Below are 19494 nucleotides of genomic sequence, written 5' to 3' on the forward strand. Positions count from 1 at the left end.
TTAAAACACAGACAAACCAAAGAGACCCGAAATTGAACACTACAAAAGACAGCAAGGAAAATTATGCGAAAATAAATACACACATGCATGAATGTGAGGGAAAAAGAGCAAAAACATGACAAGGCAATGTTCCAACGATTAGGTGAGGAGCAAGGGAGAAGGAGGTGGAGTAAAGATGGAGTGGATGTGTTGCTTCTTGTCCTGGGCTCTGGCTATGTGCTGCTGATAGTCAGCTTGGACCCTGGCCCAGATTCCTCTCTACCCTGACTGGAAAAACAGAGCACACCTGACACAAGTATGCACCACAAGGAAGGAAAAGTGTGTGTGTGTGTGTGTGTGCTTGCGTGTGTGTGTATAACAAGGCTGAGTGAGCAGGAGAAAAAGACACAGGGGAGGCAGGCTTGAATGAAAGAGGGCAAGAAGCTACAGAGTCGGGTTGTTTGCTACAATTTTAATTGCACTTGCTTCACGCTCATCTTTTGTAATGGCCTTGCCCCTTTGGGCGCCGTAACACATCCCTTACTCCTGAGTCCTTCTGAGACGGTAATGTGGCATCATCTTCTTCGTGTGTTGTTGTTTTCTTTCTTTCTTTCTTTCTTTCTTTTTAAACGGCCGTTTTGCACTAACCTCAACGAGTGACTAACTGGGTTACATCGGTTGAGTAAATCAGCTTCGCTTAAGGATATATGTGCACGCTGACCCCAATCGTCACATGACCCTTAACCACAGACCCTGCGACCCTCCCCACTGTCTCCTGCTTAGGGTAAGTGACATCACAGGCTGACAGTAAAACCTTCCCAAAATGACTCAAGAGTGTTTCCCGAGCACCCAGGCCTCCAAGATCACTGTCAACAAGTACACAGACAAACACACAAAGACACAAATAAAGACGCATACTTTCACTGTGTAGTGTACAAACATAGACAAGCATCAACAGGGCACACCGCAAACATATACACAAGATCTCTCTCAAACACACACACACACCCCTTCACCAGGTTCCTCAGAGGTTAGCCAAAGGACCAGACAGCAGTTGGTGCAACTCTAAACTAGTAATCAGTGGCTTGGTTAGGAGTGTGTGGTAGAGTAAAGCCAGACAGAAAGACAGACAATAGTTTGGGCTCTTACCCACTCCTTGATGAAAAAAAACAAAACAAAACAAAAATGCCCTGCTTCAGTTCTGCTCCAGCGACTTTTTCTCCTGACCATCGTGTTTATTTCCAGCGTGCAAAAACACCATATACGTTTATGAATTTGCACATTGTAATTTTGTGGCACAGACGAAACAAGAGGGAAAACTGAGGAAAGAGGCTTGTTTTTCTTTTTGAGAGGGGTGAGCTCTTTCTAAATATATGTGAAACCATTCCCATCTTTTGTTATGTTTTTTTTGTTGTTGTTGTTGTTTTTTTTATATTACCCCACAACTGATATTGCACAGGGGTAAAAAAGTTGGAATCAAGTTTTTCCCCTTTAACGTGCGTGCTTAGACCAGAAACCACATTACCACTCAAGTATATAGGGGTTTTTTGAAAGACGCATTGTGGGATGACATTTTTACACACATTTACATCAATCATGATAAAAACGATTATGCGGGAGCTAGCCGAAAAGAGCAAACGAGAAGAAATTTGACCTTTTAGTCTTGCATGCTTTTAACTGAGCACCATGGCAAACAAACGTCTGCATTTTCTCTGTCAGGTTGGTGTCAGATACATCTTTAATCGAGCACTTTTGTGCTTGTGCATCAAAGAATCAACACTACTCATTTGACGCTGCAGTGCACGAGTTGTGTCTTCCTCATTTAGCAATGAGAGTATTTAATTAAAAATGTTTTAAGCGTCCTACGTTTTTGTTTTTTTTTACCATCACGCTTCAATCTGATTTTGTCACTACACAATATCAGAGGTGTAACAGCTCTCCAGAAAACCACGGGTCAATTTTTTGGTCAGGGTTTCCTTTTCATATCTTGGTTTTCCCTTACTGATCACTTAATTATGATTTGATCCCCTCGTGATTAACTTGTTACCTGAAAGATCTCTGTGGAAGATTAACATCATGCAACACATGGGTGTTACAGCACAGGAACACTGAAATGCATTAAAATATAATGGATATTTCTGTTGTCATTTCAACCTTGGTTTAAGAATTGTGATACTCTATCCAACATGCACTCACAACTTTATATTGGGTGGAATTATCATAGTTGTTGTAACTATGATTCTGTTGCACTTTTAAAGGGACAAAATTTCTTGGCACAGCCAAGAGGCGGCAGAAGATGTATTGATGGGACTCTGTTGGTAACGACCTCCCGTTTGCAGCCAACTGTGGCAAGTCTGAAAGGGGTGGAGGACCTACTCCAAGGAGTTGCTGCCCCAAGTTAAGGAGTTTAAGTATCTCATGGTTTTGCTCCCGGGTGAAGGAAGATGGAAGCAACGGGTTGAGAGACAGACTGGTGTGGGGTCAGTAGAGATGCAGAGGCTGTACCGGTCAGTTGTGGTGCTGAGAAAGCACCCTCGGAGGTGTCTGCACAAATTTGGTCCCTTGGCTGGCTTAGTAGTGCCTCGAGTTTCTCCACAAAAAAAGTGAAAGTAGTGGTCAAGGGATGGTCGCCCAGGTTGTTGCATAAAACCCTATATAAACGTGACATCTGTGAGCATAACCAGTGTGTGTCTGGAGTGCATTCTACATATACCTTTGTAGTTTCAGTCATTCCTTCTATTCCTTTCTGGAAAGCTTAATTACTGGTAGCTGACATAAGAAATGCTACTGATGTGCACTGGAGTGCCCTGAAATGCAAAGAGATATGCCTGCCGCTAATAGGGTTACTAAGCATTGTGTGAAATTATCTGACAAAGGCTTGAATGAAATGGATGCTCCTTTAGGCAAAAGTGCTACACTTTAGCTTTCTTTCTGATTCATACAGAAAGAAACGAATTGAGAGGATGTTCTTTTTTCATACTCTGTGGATGTCAAAACAATTGGACACACACAATTATGCTCAGAAAGAAAAAATAAAGCAGATTCTTGCATTAACTAACCAACTTTAACTAAGTGAGTAAAGTAAATTTGTTTGTGGAGTTTCCATTTTTGCAGTATTTAAACTGGTTCAGGATTCTACGTCTGAGTTTGGGCTCAACAATTCAGCAACTTCAGCGAGATTGCATGACGCAGTGTCAGAAAAAAAAGCAGTCCTGGCCTTTTATAAAGTGACACGTGGCAAATAAGAATACAAACAGTTTAAACTTCAGCATCAGCAACATTTAAGCACATACCAAAGCCATGAAAAACTGTTTTCATCATCGTGAAGCTCCCGTGAGTCTCATCAGCTTCTGAACTAATTGTCTTCTAAGATACCTGTCCTGTTCTCCATCCTTTAAGGCCAACAATCAAAACAAGGGCACAGCAGGAAATACTCATTTCACTAGCTGGGCCCACGTCCTCATTTTAGGTTTGACAGCGTTTTAGTAGGTAAAAGTGACATGAATTGAGCTGCGGTTTAGGGAAGGCCTCGAAGGGGACTGGCGATGACTCCCGGGCCTGGCAGATCCCCACGCACTAAATAGAAATGAAGAAGTTAAAGAATTGAGAACAAGGAGGTAGGGAGGGTGGGGCATGTAAACGAGAATGAACAGCTTGCAGAACTGGGGGAACCTATATAGATGACAACCGGAAGGAGCGTGTTTGGAGGCGTGGTCCTGCTCCTGAAATTCCGATACATAATCTCCAACAAAAGAAAAGTCCTGCATGCAAAAACTGAGACCATTTCCAAATAATTTCAAGTGAGATCCTTTGTATTGAGCTGGAACAGAAAGCTTGACAGGTGTAAAAACTGTTGCTAAAGTGGGCGGGATTTGAAAACCAGCTACAGGTCAGCAGCTGACAAAAGATGGATTTAAAATGAGTTGGTGTTCTTCTAAGAAATGCTGACATGGGTTTCCTCAGCTGGGGAATTTCTGCAGAAAACCAGTAGATGTTCCTTCACTTGCACTGTCCCCAACTCGACTGATTTATTTTCTGCAGAAACCTCAGCTTGCCTCAGGCTGCAGTGTTTTACTGCCAGTCACCTCTCTACCCACTCAGGGATAGATTCTGGGGTCACCTAAAAATTTACCAAATCAAAACATGCTGTGACTTACAGGCCAAAAAAAAAGTGCTGGTTAAAGCTGCTAACTTAGAATCAAAACAATCAAAACAGGCATAATTGCGATATCCATTTCTTTTACATTACCATCACAAAGACTCATTTTAAACATAACGTCTTCTCAGGAGCAGAGCTGCTAACGTGCGTGCTCCCCCTCTGCTCTGGTTCATGCCAGCCCCTGTGTCGCTTTGCTCCATTCACGTCCACACAATAGCGGGAACAAAACAGCACTTTGTCACCTACTGCTAAGACCATTAGATGCAGGCCGCCAAGAGGCGAGGAAGCAAGTGTAGCGTGCGTAACTCAATCAATCTCATCTCTGTTGCTTGTCTCTGTCTGAAATACCAACGCTGCCCTCCCAACACCCCCAGCTACCCTCCTGTTATACACAAGCACTGTAGCAAAACAAATGGGTGCTTCACAGCTCGTAATTACACTTCCTCCTGCGCAGTCGTTTTACTATTTGGTCTGTGAACCTAAACCGAATAGCTGGAGTGTAAATCGGCTAACTTGTGCTCAGAAATCACGTTTTTACAACTAATTAAAGCATGTGGTTTTCATAAATCAAGAAATATGGAACTACTGGTTGTTGTTTTTATATAATTAATACAAATAGAGTGTTTCATAGAAGGCTAAAACAAGCACACACTTGCATTTTTCAGCAGCTAAACTCACAAATAGTTTGAGCGCTCAGACAGTTAACAGTCACAACAAAGACCTACTTAACCTAAATTATTTTGTATTATGTGAACTTGCTGTATTGTCCTATCTGGTAACCCAGCGAACTGCTACTCCAAGCACAGCTAAATCAAAAGAATTTGGAAATACTGCCAGATTTTGTTTGATATTTCTAAAATCTTCTTAAGACTCTGATCCTCTTGTGGCCCACTAACTTAAAGTTGAGTTCAGTAGTGAAATGTTTTGGGGGAAACACACCTCTAAGTCCACACACACTCCTGGAAACATTCAACCAAAGTCTGTCTGAGTATTAGCTGACCCTGGACAGAGCATTATCTTAGCAGTGAATGAAGGTGTGTGTGTGTGTGTGTGTGTGTGTCCAGGTGCCCTTCACTTTTCTCGACAAGCGCTTATCCGATCTACTTCACACTATCACTGGAGACCTAATGATAAGCAGCACTGAGTTTGAAGTTGTTCTGATGTGCATTTTGGTCAGTTTGTGAGGCATTCGGAGAATATCTGTGATTTGTACCTAAATAAACAACCACAAATAAAGTTCCAACACATGAACACTGCAAGAAATGTTCAGGTCAACAATTAAAAATAATGGTTCTCGCGACATAAGGTTCATTCTCTGGTGGTAATATCAACCTAAACAGCTACTACAAGGTGAATTTTCAGTTGTTTATCCAGCTGCCCCAGTTAATATTAGTGCTGCTCCTCAGGTGTTTTTCTGTTTATTAGCCACACACACGATCCTCTTGGTGCCACCTTTTTCCTCCTGACAAAAACAAGACGATAACTAAATAAAAACGAATATGACACGAGATGTAATCAGATCTAATTAAGCTGTGTAGAAAGGTGCGACAAGTTTGGAAGCAATCCAATCAGAAGTAACTTCCTTGTGGTGTAAAGTTAGACACGCATATGATATGCCCCCAGGAAACAGTACTGCATACAGCTAGCTCCCATGCTCCCAGTTGACTAAAACTAGACTAACGTCATTTACATTCACCGCTGCTGCTCGTTTCATGTGTGGATTAAAAATGCACCAAAGTAGCCCATGTTGCTGTATCATCACTAACACCTCATTATTGCAGTGGTGATGTCAAGACATGTATGCAGATGTCGAAATCTGAAAAAGCACTGTACTCATTCCATTCATGTAGAGAGACACGTGCAGTATTTGTCTGACTGGCCTTTGCTGTACAGACTGGACAATCTGTACAGGACTAAAACATAAACTTTGCCATCTTTTGATATTTACCAATGAGTATTAAGGCCACATTAAGAAAAAAATTGTTACATTGTAATTTCCTTTGTAGTTTACTTATTACTAAAACTGATTCTAGTAAAACTTCACTAAGTCATCTACACAAGGCATTTTATAGAGGGTAAAGCAACGTCAATCTCCACAGTTTATAGTTATGCTGTAATAGGTGTAGACTGCTGAAGGAGTCCCATGATGCATTGAGTATTTCCTTTTTCTCACTAAAAGTGTTAATAGACCTCTCTGCATTGAATCACACTTGTTATTAATCTCTGTCTCTCTTCCACAGCATGTCTTTTATCCTGTCTTCCTTGTCTCACCCCAACTGGTCGCAGCAGATGGCCCCGCCCCTCCGTGAGTCTAGTTCTGCCGGAGGTTTCTTCCTGTTAAAAGGGAGTTTTCCATCCCACTGTCGCCAAAGTTCTTCCTCATAGAGGGTCATATGTTGGGTTTTTTCGCTGTATGTATTATTGTAGGGTCTACTAATATAAAGCGCCTTGAGGCAACTGTTGTTGTGATTTGGCGCTATATAAATAAAAATGAATTGAATTGAACTTTGACTTTATTCTAAAAGAATATTTTGACTTTTTGCTCAAAATTTTGACTTTATTACTCCTAATGAGCAGTCATGTGTTTTCTTAATGTGGATATAATGCCCTGTCATAGACATTTGAAGAAAGCACAGTACTACAGAGATTATTCTTCAGACACGTCTCAGGGACATTGGCACTGTGGATCAGGCCCCTCTTTGTCATCTGACACTCTGGCCATGTGTGTTTTGTCTGACCCAGAGGTGTGTGTGTGTGTGTGCTCACTTTTACACCTAAAAAAAATACTTTATTAAAAAGAGAAAAATTATATATACATATATATATATATATATATATATGCATCTCCTTTTTCTTCCCCGCACACAGGCTCCACTCACTCACCCTGCACAGACACAAACATACTGTATATCTCACACAAACACTAGCAGCTGCAAACAGATGGTGGAGGCAGGCCACCAGACTGTGTTTCTAACAAGCGCATCTGCTTTCTCACTTTCCAGCTCTCTTTTTTTTTTAACTCCTCCAGCTCCATCTCTCTGAGACAAACACACCCGCAAATAACACACTTGAGGACACGGCGGCGAGAGTGACACAAACACAGTGCAAAGCGTTCGCACAGTTGTGACGTGCAGACAGCGAAGGGGCCATGTCTGCAGCTTCCCACACACACACGCGCAGCTTTATCTCACTTCAACCTGGACTTAAATGGGTGAAGAAAATTGTTACACTAAGTGAGAGCAGACTCTCGCCAATTACATTGTTTACATACCCGTTGCTATCAGCGAAGGAGACATCAGGCCCTGTTTTTAAATTCACAGAACTGCTCTGAAAGGATCACCGCACTGGCAAACCTTCAAAACGAAGCTTCGATTCAAAGTTTCGTACATACATTTGTGTGCGTTTTGCTAATTCTTTGAATCATCCCAAGCAAAGATATGTCTATAAAAAGTGCTACTCATGCTACTCTGCTACTCATTACCTTAAAACAAGTGAAGGAGACATGCCAGTGAGCACTAACAACTGTCACAATCACAAAAAACTCAAAATAACATCACTTTCCGGAACTGGAATTCAAATGAGATGCCAAACTGCTTATATTTAGCTTGTGACGACCGGAAATACCATAGAAACAAAGGAAAAGTGCAGGAAAACAATAGAAGTTACAGTAGCAGTAGTGACAGTCACAGATAGGGAATGCCCAATGTTTTCCACTGGCACTGAAATCTAAACAGTGTCACTAAAACATGACGAGGAGGAGGAGGATCAAAGGCAGATGCTTTATACTGTCCGTATGCTGGTTTTCCAAACCAGCAATGACGCTCCTCTGCCGACTCATATTCCAGGAGGCAAACCGGAGAACTGATGTCATGCAGGCAGACTTGGATATTTAACTGAGAGGCACAGAGTTGGATTGTGTGTATACATGTGCCCTCAAAATTCACATATAAGTCATTCCCAGCACCTGAATGAGAAAACAAAGGCTTTAGATAAGCAAGGATATGGAAAAGGCAGCAGAAAGGAAAGAGGAGACACAACGCTGGTGATTCTCAGGCTCTTATCGTGTTGGTTCAGTTGGTGAGGATGGCGAGAAAGGAAGGAGTGCGTAAACATGGACAGTGGAACTGATAGCAGGCGGCTCCCAGCCACAACAACAAAAACACAGGACCATCAATCGTCAGCCACCGAGTCTGCAGCAGCCAAACCGCAATGCTCTTCACATTTTCCATAACCCCCTCCTCTCATCTCCTCCTGGGAACCACATCACGGTCTCACAACCATACACACAAATACGACTCCACACACACACACAAGCTCAATCACCCAAAAGCCACTCAGTATTTTCTCATGGCTGAGCCCCCAGGAGCCAACGGGGACGTCAGTAGCACTGAGTTTACAGGCCTATGAAAGCAGAAACACTTTGGTTTTGCTCGTGTTGACATCCGGCTGTATCTAAGACCCATAACGGCCTCAAAGGAAGGAAAAGTCACATTTTAAACGAAGGATCAAATGGAAAATTTCACCCGTTGATGCTCAAACTTCCTCACAAACCACTCTGTGAACAGTGAGTCCCACATCACAGGAAGAATCACATGTTTTTAAATTCTGGGCTGTTCAGAGGTAGCGGGGGTCAAACCTGTTAAGTGTGGGCAGCAGGGCTAGCAGTGACTGACACCTAGCACGAAAAACACCTGGTGGAGTGTGGGAGAGTTGGACAGGTCGCAGCACGCTCTCTACTCTGTTGTTGTCTGCTGGGCTGAGAGAACAGAGCGCTCACAGAGAGCACAAATCTGACAAAAGCATCCGTGCATGACTGAATACACTCACCACATGCACAAGAGATACTCCTCACAGTCATACGCTGCACCTACAGCCAGCCATTATATTATTACTTCACAGTAACATCACTTTTGTTAGCTTTTTATAGAAATTTTTTAAACAATAGCTGCTTTCTTGGTAAGTAAGTGATTTATGTTCATTCATGAGCGTTTCTGCTCCTAGGTAGAAGTTCAGTATTGTTACTGATACCGACCCAGCACAGCTGATTGGTAAAACTTTAATACTTCTTTAGAACTAGCTTGGTAGTACCACCACGGGAGGTTTTTAAAAGTGCAGTTCCTCGAGTGGCCACTTGAGGCATTCTTTAAAAGCCTGCAAATCCCCATAGGCTCACATGTTATAATGTCCAACTTTACAGCAGAAATAAACATGTTTACAGCCTCGTAGAAGAAACTGTTTCGGTCTCTATTGCACATCTCATCCTTCACTACAACTGCATGGGGGTCACTTTTTTGGGGCTCAAAGTTAGAGGCATGATCATTTTAATGATCATATCATTCGCGATTGGCCTCCTGTGTGTAAAAGGATTGATTTTAGAATTCTGCTAATGGTTTATAAAGCATAAATATATTGCTGACCTACTTGAGGGGTATGAGGCTTCTGGGCCTCTTAGGAACAGGTTTACTTGACATTCCCAGGAATAGAAGAAAACAAGATGAGGCAGGATTTAGTGTGGGTCATTTGTAGAATAAACTCCCCTCACACCTGCAGTGTGCAGAATCCATTAGCTATTGTAAATTCAGGATTAGAAACGTCTTGTTTTCTTTAGCTTTTTTCCCCAAAAAGTCTTGTTTTTCCAAACTGCTCCAACATCTCCCAATGTATATCTGTATGTTGGAGCTATCACTATGTAGTGATACATCATTAAAATGGTGTTAAAAGCTGACACGATTGTACGCTTGTGTCTTCAACCCAGTTTACAGAAATCGAGAGGTGCACGACCGGCTGAAGTGAAACAATGCAACATAATTTTCTGTGTGGGCTTGAAAGAACCATAACAACCCATCTAAGAAGTCAGAGCTTCACCTAATCATCCAAATACGGTCACTTCTCACACCAAAACGGCAACATAGTCAAAGGCAAATGACTAGCATTGAGGCTTCAAAACAGGACTTCACAGAGTGAAGGGTGGCATAGAGGTGCTTACATCCATCATTTAAATACAGCCTTTGTATACAACTAAAGTTAAAAGCATTGCAAGGACAAGAAATAACTGCTAAACATCAATTTTTCCAACACAAAAAGTATATTTAAAGGTAGAGTACTAGCATGTAAGGTGATATAGGGGACTATTATTTACACACTGAAACACTTGATTTATGTAAAATACACTACAGTGCCATTACTATTAGATGTGAGACTTTTGGTTGCACATGTGAGTGTTTTATACTGGGTATGGCCAAAGAAGCTATCAGCAGATTAACAACTATTTTCATTGCAGATTAGTTTCATCTGTATTTAAGTCAATGCCTTGGACATGTAATCACTTTAATCACAAAAAAGGTGATAGGTCATAGCCTTCTTCACCCCTTCTATTTTCTACTGCAGTGCAGCTATGGTGTAAAATAACAAGTGAACCACAAGCTGACTACGAAGGAATTCTATGCATTTCTTCCACTGTGGTTAAAATGTTATAACAATAACTACAATAACTGCTGCTGCTGCCTGTTTCCCCCCTCTCTTCCTGTGGTGCAGTGTGAGCACTTGACCAAAATTACAGGTATGTTTGCACCACACCGTAATCAAATGGCCTCTAGACTCAAATGACCATTGGCTACACAAACAATAGCCACTTTTCCTTTTAGACGCAGGCTCACATTAAGCAGTAAACACCTATTATGATCTTACCGGGCTGACCTTCAACAAAACACCCCTTTTGGGAATTAACATTTCAGCAACTTTCCTTGAATAAAAAGCAGGAAATAGAGTGCCAAAAATGGCACTGAAAGACAAATTAGATTTGTGACTCTCTACTGCACAAAAGAGAAGCATGGATGGAGGTTTCTACTCTGCCTTTTAGGCCTTTAAAAATCTCCACCAGTGTTTTAAAACTGCTGTGTACACCCAAGCCACTTGTTCGGGCACCATGTAATTTACGCAGCATGCCTTTGAGCTTATAAAGACAGCCAGATGTGTGTGTGTGTGTGTGTGTGTGTGTGTGTGTGTGTGTGTGTGTGTGTGTGTGTGTGTGTGTGTGTGTGTGTGTGTGTGTACACCCTACGCCTCCAGCAGCTATGCTGTGTTGCCTTTACTCCCCTTTTACAGTAATGCTAGTTGTCCAAGGTGCATGTTCAAACACATTTTTCTTTTTTACACAAACATGTACACACAGTTTGCAGCCAGGGTGTGAGGACATCTGTCCATCATCATCTTATAGAGGAAGGCTGCTCATACTCAAACACACCATTCAGCCACCAAACTTGTTTAATACAATTCAACGAGGTGAATTTACAGACGCACTCTCTCTCAGCGATTATGGAAACGTAATGTACACATGCAAAAATTAGAAATAAATGAGGAAGGGCCAGATATTCCAGGTGTTGTGCACTCCATATGGCATGAGCCCACTGCCCAAACCCAAACTGGGTCTTACAGAGGGCTCTCAGGTCTCCAAAGCCCTGTTCAGTCGTGTGATTTCATGATTACTTCATTAACTCCGGGGAATCTTTCAGCGGTTTTCCAGCCACACACAGGTTCTCTAACTTCCCAGTTTTCTCTGGAATCGCACAGACTCCCATCTTATTAGATGTAGAGGGGGATTTAGAGGCTCTGTCTGTGATGGTGATGCATGTTTATGTGCAGGAGAAAGGGGGGCATTAAAATAGTTTGGATCTCCTTTTTGCCCTACGTGGCCAAGTCATTTGGCCTACATCTAAGCACTCCTACTGTGGACTTTACAAGAGTTTGGATCTACTTCCAGATCTGCAGGAAACCATGAAGAGCAAAACTAAACTCTTTTTGACTGAGGTAGATTTTCGCTTCCCCCCCCCATGCAAGAGAACTCACCCCTGATCCTGCGCTACATGCCGATTTCTTCTCCCTGCTGAATAAACTCTTCTTTGCTTGTCGAGGTTTGGAACTCACGGCAAACAGATAATCCACCTTAAGTTATTTAACTAACTTTCAAAAATATATTTAAAAGAAAGTATAAAAATCCGGCATGAACAAGAAAAATCTGCGTCTTCTCACATCAAAATGAGCTCAACCTTTACAACAACCACAAAAGTCGCAGAGGTAGACCAAATCCTGAGCCTCCTTCTTCTCGCAGTTTTGTTGCCTTTTTTTTCTAGGGAACACAAACAGTCACAAAAAGTTGTCCGACTTGGATAAAGCGACGTGGTCTTCTCTCGCTGGGACTCTTCGTATGTTTATAGTGGTCCCTCTAGTCCAATGGAGGCGTTCAGGACAGGGGGAGAGAGGCGCTTGCTGCAGCTACGTTCAAAAGCTGAAGACTGCATCGGAAAAATGAGCTTTACGTTGAACATCCCAAGAGGCTGAAGTTCGCGATAAAGAGTCCGAAAGAAAAAACGTATTAATTAATTGTCAAATTAAAGTTTTTCTTTTTATTGAGAGTATTTGTTATTTTTTTAAATCATATGTGAGTATTTCTCTTTGTAATTAATTTATTTATAAAATTTTTCAAATTAAGAAATCGAAGGAAATACTCGTGCACTGAATTTATCTAAATGTACTCAGAAGCAGTAAGGTGGGAATTTGGCAGGCCTGCTTGTAATTATGACACTTAATACAGTCTTAGTGGATTGCAGTGATTGCCCACGACCTTTGTGAAAGCTTTAATTAAAATAAGTCTCAGTAAGTTGGTAAAAAATTGCAGTTTTACGTTTAGAATACAATTGCTTGGATAGACTGCAGTAGCCTAATCTGAGGCAGGCTTTCTTACATTAAAATAAGATAGGACAAAATAATCTAATCTAATTTTGAATAAACACAATAATACAAAGCATCGAAAATGAATTATTTTACTTGTGGAGTTTAAAAGTTTTGGAGGGTTTTCGTATTGTTAAATCATTACTGCTCTTGCTTGAGTAAATGGCCATCTTGCGTCATATACAGTAGGCTGGGGAAAAAAACACACGAGACAACTGGGCTATGAGACTGGACGTGCCGTTTTCTCCGCTCATTTGCAACCCCCCCCCCCACATACACACACACACACACACACACACACACATACACACCTCAGAGGTCGCACTCTCAAAGAGGACCTGAACGCAACAGCGCCTTCCCCTCCTGAGCGCCGCCCCCCTCTACTCTGACATCAGACCTGAGGAATGTGAGGAATGCCGGGCTCCTGGGAGAAGTCCTCTTCGTTTAATGGTTTTCCAGGGGGGACAGAGGTGACTAAATGTCGAACAAAGGAGTCCCCTCACTTATTTATGTCAGATCTTTTGAGTTACAGCCTTTTTTTTCAAATGCATGTCGACTATATTCAGATTTCATTAAATATAAACAACTGTTTTGACCAAAGACTGACAGACTTGCATTGCAATGTTGACCCTGTGCTAACTTGCATATGACAAATAAAACTGAAAACTGAAAGACTTACAATTATACAGTAATGTATAGAGCAATGACTGCCTGCATAACAAACTGCAAGTGACTTTGAGGATATTATAAAGCAAGAATATATCTTGTTTAATATGCCTCACCCACTAGCTTCATGCCGTTACAAGCCCGAGTGACCATTTCAAAGCAACCTCCATAAATATCACTGCTGATGATAAGTCTTTGCATCCTACAAGCACACCACTGCGGAATATTTCATTATACCACAGGAGAGCAAAAATACTTAAAAAAAAAAAAAAAAAAGTGCAGATTCATTATTAACATCCCTCACAGCTTTATTAAAGAGGCATTCAGCTGAGCTCTTTGGGAAGATCTGAGGCTCAGTAAGAGCAATCAAAGTGCAGTAGAGTCACCTCAAAATATTGTTTTCACATAAAAGAAGCGAAATTCTCAGCTTTTTTTATTTACTCTAAACTAAAATAGGGCTTATTTGTAGGGCAAAAATTAGCACTAATTCAAAGGCAGCACAAGCCATCTTATTTGTGACCAAATTGCAGCCTCTTGTGGCTCAAATGCAATTCACAGCAAGCAGGAGCAGAGAACCAGGATCTTGGTTAATACTAGTTAAATCATTTAAAGAATTTGAAATAAGTGAAAAAGGTAAGCTAAGAAAATAAGGACATGACCTTGTCCTTGTCTATCTGACAAGTAGTCGTAATAAAACTGACTTTTGATACAGGTGTTGATTTTGATTGACATATTGAAACCGATCATCTTTAATCCTAAACCCAGCCTTTGGAACTTCCAGTAACCTGAAATGAATTATTGCTTCAGTGCAAATATTGTGCTACACCTGTGGCATTTAACAGCCTACCACTTTATGCGTGCAGCAACTGCAGTTTTGTGGGATGGACAGCTTTGAATGTGCAGCGCAGCAAAACCCCTGCATTTAAGAATTATGTAGGAAATATTTCTACTGAGAAACCTGACAGTTTAACCCTCCTGTTATGTTGCGGGTCAGATTGACCCAGAACAGAAGAGATGTCACATGTCATCTGCATCACTACAGAAAACGAAAAAAATTTAAATTATAAAAGAAAATTGTAAAATAATCAATGCCAGTGTTTCTGACACTTTTGGATGAGTAAATTTGCCCCGGGTCAAATTAACCCAGGAGCATAATTGGTGTTCCTGGAAACCAACATAACAGGAGGGGTAAGCTGTTGCCTTGAGGTCCAAATTCCATCCTCCATCCTTCTCCTGCTTTATATATATTATATATATTAAACATCTATTCTTCCAAGCAATAATCATAAACTATGGTATCATGGGGGAGTAATTATTTTAACTTCTCAAACTTTATAGATACAAGCAAGAAAAAAAAACATTTAAAAAAAATCACAAGCCCTAAGACTTACACTGAAATGTTATTAAAGTAGATGAGGAATTATTAACAAAGTTCTTTGGAATATCAAACTAAAGAAAAAACAGGAAATGCTCTGCTGGGACTGTTTCTCTATCATGTGAGAAACATTCAGCAGGATGATCTCAGCCGAGTTCTGATGATCAACAAGCTGATGAAAGAGATTCTTGAAAACAACAACAGCGTTCAGAATTTGAAGGAAAAATTAAACATGTCCATGCATTCCAACAACAAAAAAATGTCTAAAATTACTGAAGCACTGAACAGTTCAAGTGTAAGAGTTTTCAACAGGCCTTTAAAAAGGATGCTGCAGCTTCAAGAGCTCCAAGTGAAACAATATGTTCTTTATTTTCAATTTCAGGCATTTTTGGAGAAAGGCCTTGCCTTTTACTTCCTGAGATTTCCTTTGGGAGATGCCTTGGGAGCGTGAAATACTATCACTGCTTCATTCCATGCTACACTTTGAAACACTCCTGAATTCAGCAGAATTGTTGTAGTATTTCTGATTAGGCTTCAGAGAACATTAAATGGATCAACTGAAGGGTTAGGTGTATCTCTCAGGTCCTGTGTCAAGTCTTTCCTAGATTTTTTTCTATTTCTATTTATGTCTGATGCTCCTCAACTGCTACTCTTAGGTCAGCGCTGTTGCCCTACAGCGGGGAAGTGTCATGGTCCCAGCTGGCCCTGGAGAGTTTGCTCCTTTTTTCTTCTGTCTCAGTCTCAGTGTTAGTGGTGGGTTGGATTTTCTGTTGGATTTTAAGGCAGCATTTAAGGACTGGCTGGTACATACATTCTTCATCAGATCATTGTCACCAATGGGGGTAATCAGGCCCTGTGCTGAACTCATTTGTCCTGTTTAGAATATGCTATCAGTAATCTGATTCTCTTGTTTGCCCTTTAGTTAACTGAAGCTGGTTTATTCAATAAGATCTCTCCTGGAAGATCTCATCAAGAAGGACTGCATGCTTCACACTGGCTGGAATCCTTGGTTTGGAAAAGGAATCTTTCATTATCATTGTACATGTATAACGCACTTGTGGAGTTACGTTTCTAAAATTCTGTTCCACCCATTTAACTTGATTTAACTTTTGCCATTTAACTTACCAGGATCCCTTCTTGTACCCCTCTCCTGCAAAAAGAATCCCCTGTCATGTTCCTGTTGAGCTGCCCTTACCTGAGTTAATTATTTCTGTTTCAGTATTACCAATGAATAAAATCTGTAAACTGCTGCCAGTGTCTGAGTCCAGTATTTGAGTCCACGTTCCTGTTAACCGACAGGAGGTTCTGGGTTTGAACCCGGCTTGGTGGAAGTGATCTGTAGTTTACTCTGGAAACACTGGTTGCCATCAAAACATGCCATGTTAATTCACTGCACAGGCTTCCCACTGCTGTGGTTCTAGGCGTTAGTTAAATGCAGAAAATTTAATTCCCTGCTGGGTTCAATAGAGAGCATCCTGTCTTAAGTTCAGAAAAATGTTGAGCCAGAGAACGAGATCAGAATCAAAGAAAATCAGAACCACGTGTACAATGTGGAAAGAACGCCACATAATAAACTGGTTTAGATACTTCAGAATATCAGATTTTCACTTCTGCAGTAATGCTAAGAGTCAAGAAATGTGTAATTCTGATTACTACCAGTTTATTTTTCTTTCAAATAAACTCAAAATGCAACTTAATGGAAGAGATGAGAAGGTCTGAAACCAAAGTTTTATTGTGAAAGTATATTTTGGTTCATAATTTAATTTGAAAAGATAGAAAATATAGATTGTGTATTTCCTATATTCATTACATGTAAACTAAAACATGTGTAGCCTTTTTTCAAATTATGGCTCACAGCTCATGAAAATCAGAATTCAGTAATAATAATAATAATAATAATAATAATAACTTTATTTATAAAGCGCTTTCAAACAAAGTGCTGTACAGCTATTTGAAACTACAAAGATGAATGAATAAAAGCGATAAAAAGCAGTACAAGTAAAAACACAATACAAGTTAAAAACAATAAGAATTTAAATTTAAACTAAAAGCCATAGAATTAAGACATGTAAGATTAGTTTTAAAAACCTCCACAGAGCATGCCTGCCTAATATCTTGAGGGAGGTTGTTCCACAAGAATGGGGCACGAAAAGAAAAAGCACGCTCTCCAACTGTCTTTTTTCTGGTTCTAGGAACCTTTAGAAGGCCAGAGTCCTGAGATTGTAGAGCACAGGATGGAACATAAAGGTGGAAAAGGTCAGAGAGGTATGAAGATGCCAATCCATTTAAAGCCCAGTAATACCCGGGGGACTAGTTTAGGTCACTGAATCAAGCAGGTGGACCATATGCAACCAGGATAAATCACAGGCCTGGGTTTGAATTTACTCTGAGGCAATTTCCTGCACCTGGTCCCCACGTTTTTTTTTCCAGCTAACCTGTATTCTCTCCACTGTACAATCAAATAAATGCAAAACAACAACAACAAAAAAACAAAATACATATAAAAAAGAAAGAAAGAATTTCAGTAATCCAGCCTCTCTTGGTCTAATTCTGTACCTGCAACCACAGTCACGAGGAAGACGGCTGACTTGACAGTGTGGTCCAAAACCTGTTTTTAAATTTAAAAAAAAGAAAAAAAAAGAAATTAAAGGTCCTAGAGTCTGAAGGAAAAGCAGAGACAAGCAGAAGTCCAGTGTGTTCACACTCTCTGTGATGATTTGGGAAGCCACGTTTTATCAAATCTAAAGTCAACGCAGCTACCAGGGGATTTCTCAGCACTTCATGCTTCCATCAGCAGACAAGCTTGTTCGCAATGTTGATTTCTTTTTCCAGAAGGACTTGGAAGCTGTGAGGTATAGGAAAATGAGGAACACCTGACCCCAAAATACAGACAGGTCTCAATCAAAGAAGCCTGGGCTTCAGTAACACCACAGCAGTATATGAAAGTTGACTTTATTGAATTAAATTATAAATATATGTATCTTATCGTAAAAGGAAACACGTGGGGCTGAAAAACATCAGTTTTCATTCCGCTGAGGGTCACCTGTAGACTGAGGTTTTTTCAGATGCAGTTTGGCTGTTTTAGACATAATTGTGACTGATGGTAAATTGACTTGAACCCACCCAATCTTATGTGACCTTTCAAGACTGCACCCTTGCCATGTTGGATCGATAAACCCATAAATGGACTGGACATCAGTGTGTTTTTTTACTCTATTAGAGCCGTGGAGAACTCAGGCCAATATTTCACTTGAATATGTTGAGCCATGTTTAATTTAATCTCTAATTTGTGTTATTCGTCATGTTTGATCTTGATCTAGCTTCCTCCTAAAAAGCAGGAGTCAGAAATTTCATGCAGAAGCGGCAAAAGGTCAGAAAATTGACGCTACACACATCAAACAAAGCCTATCCCAGCTGGAGAGAGGCAGGGTACACCCTGGATAGGTCGCCAGGGCTAACACATAGAGACAGACAACCATTCGCACTCACATTCATACCTATCGGCAATTTAGAATCACCAATTAACCGAACGCCACCAACCCCACTAACTGCATGTCTTTGGACTGTGGGAGGAAGCCGGAGTACCCGGAGAGAACCCACACAAACATGGGGAGAACATGCCAGCTCCAAACAGAAAGACCCTACCCTGATGAACGGGTTCAATACCCTGGGAATTGAACTCAAGACCTTGTTCCTGTGAGGCAAATATTAGATTAACCACTAATATGTGGTTAATCCAGAAGCTAAATGTCATCTGCTTCACCTAATCCAAAGCAGTTTTGATGTGTGTTTGGGATCACTGTGCTGCTGGAACTGCTGTTTTGACGTGATGTTGAAGATTTTGGAGATAAATCTCCTTCATCATTATTCCATCTACTACCAGCAAAATGACCCCGGAGCATGACGCTACCACCAGTATGCTTGTCATTTGGTACAGTGTTCTGAGTTTTGTTCATGTTGGCAGCTGCATATTTCAGTCAAGGATGAAGATATTGATTTTGGAGTAGGAGCTTCTTTTTGATTGGCACCTTCACCTTCATGGTAATGTAAAACTCGCTTCACTGCGGACAGTTTAATAATAATAATGCATACTTTATTAATACCGTAGGAAATGGCTTAGTCCTCTGCATTTAACCCATTCATTCAGTGAAGCAGTGGGCAGCTACCAATCCAGTGCCCGGTGAGCAGTGTGTAGAGGCAATAACTTGCTCAAGGGTAGCTGTTCAATGGATTTGAACTCCCAACTTTCCAACCTTCTGATGATGGGGCAATACTGTGCTACCTCTGCCGCAAGTTTGTGTTAACTTTCACCGAGTGTGAGTTACAGGAAAATCCAAAACAAGTTTAAACTTGTGCACCCAATTCTTGTTTTTAAAAGTCATTAAAGATGTATGCTGCACAACCACTGACCCCTGGAAAAAGAACAATTCCCATATTTACCATGAAATTTATTTCCTTGATGAGTATACATAAACATCCACTCATCAACCCAATCCAAATATCCTAACTTTATGCATCTGCTGTTTTTATGAGATATAAAATTCTTCAAATGAAAATACATATTACTCACAGTTTGAGAACAAAGAAT

General features: G+C 40.8%; 1 protein-coding gene across 1 annotated transcript in view; it reads right to left on the reverse strand.

Annotated features, from left to right (window-relative positions):
• LOC146371725 (tyrosine-protein phosphatase non-receptor type 14-like) overlaps nucleotides 1-12390 on the reverse strand; it is a 41427-nt gene extending 29037 nt beyond the window's left edge. The window contains exon 1 of the mRNA XM_084953052.1: nucleotides 11984-12390. The gene's annotated coding sequence lies outside the window, so the exon portion shown is untranslated. The remainder of the gene's footprint in view (nucleotides 1-11983) is intronic.
• Between the last annotated feature and the right edge of the window lie 7104 nt (nucleotides 12391-19494).

Source organism: Perissodus microlepis, chromosome 15 (genome assembly GCF_051167445.1).
Source record: "Perissodus microlepis isolate ML-2025 ecotype Zambia chromosome 15, ASM5116744v1, whole genome shotgun sequence".
NCBI lineage: Eukaryota > Metazoa > Chordata > Actinopteri > Cichliformes > Cichlidae > Perissodus > Perissodus microlepis.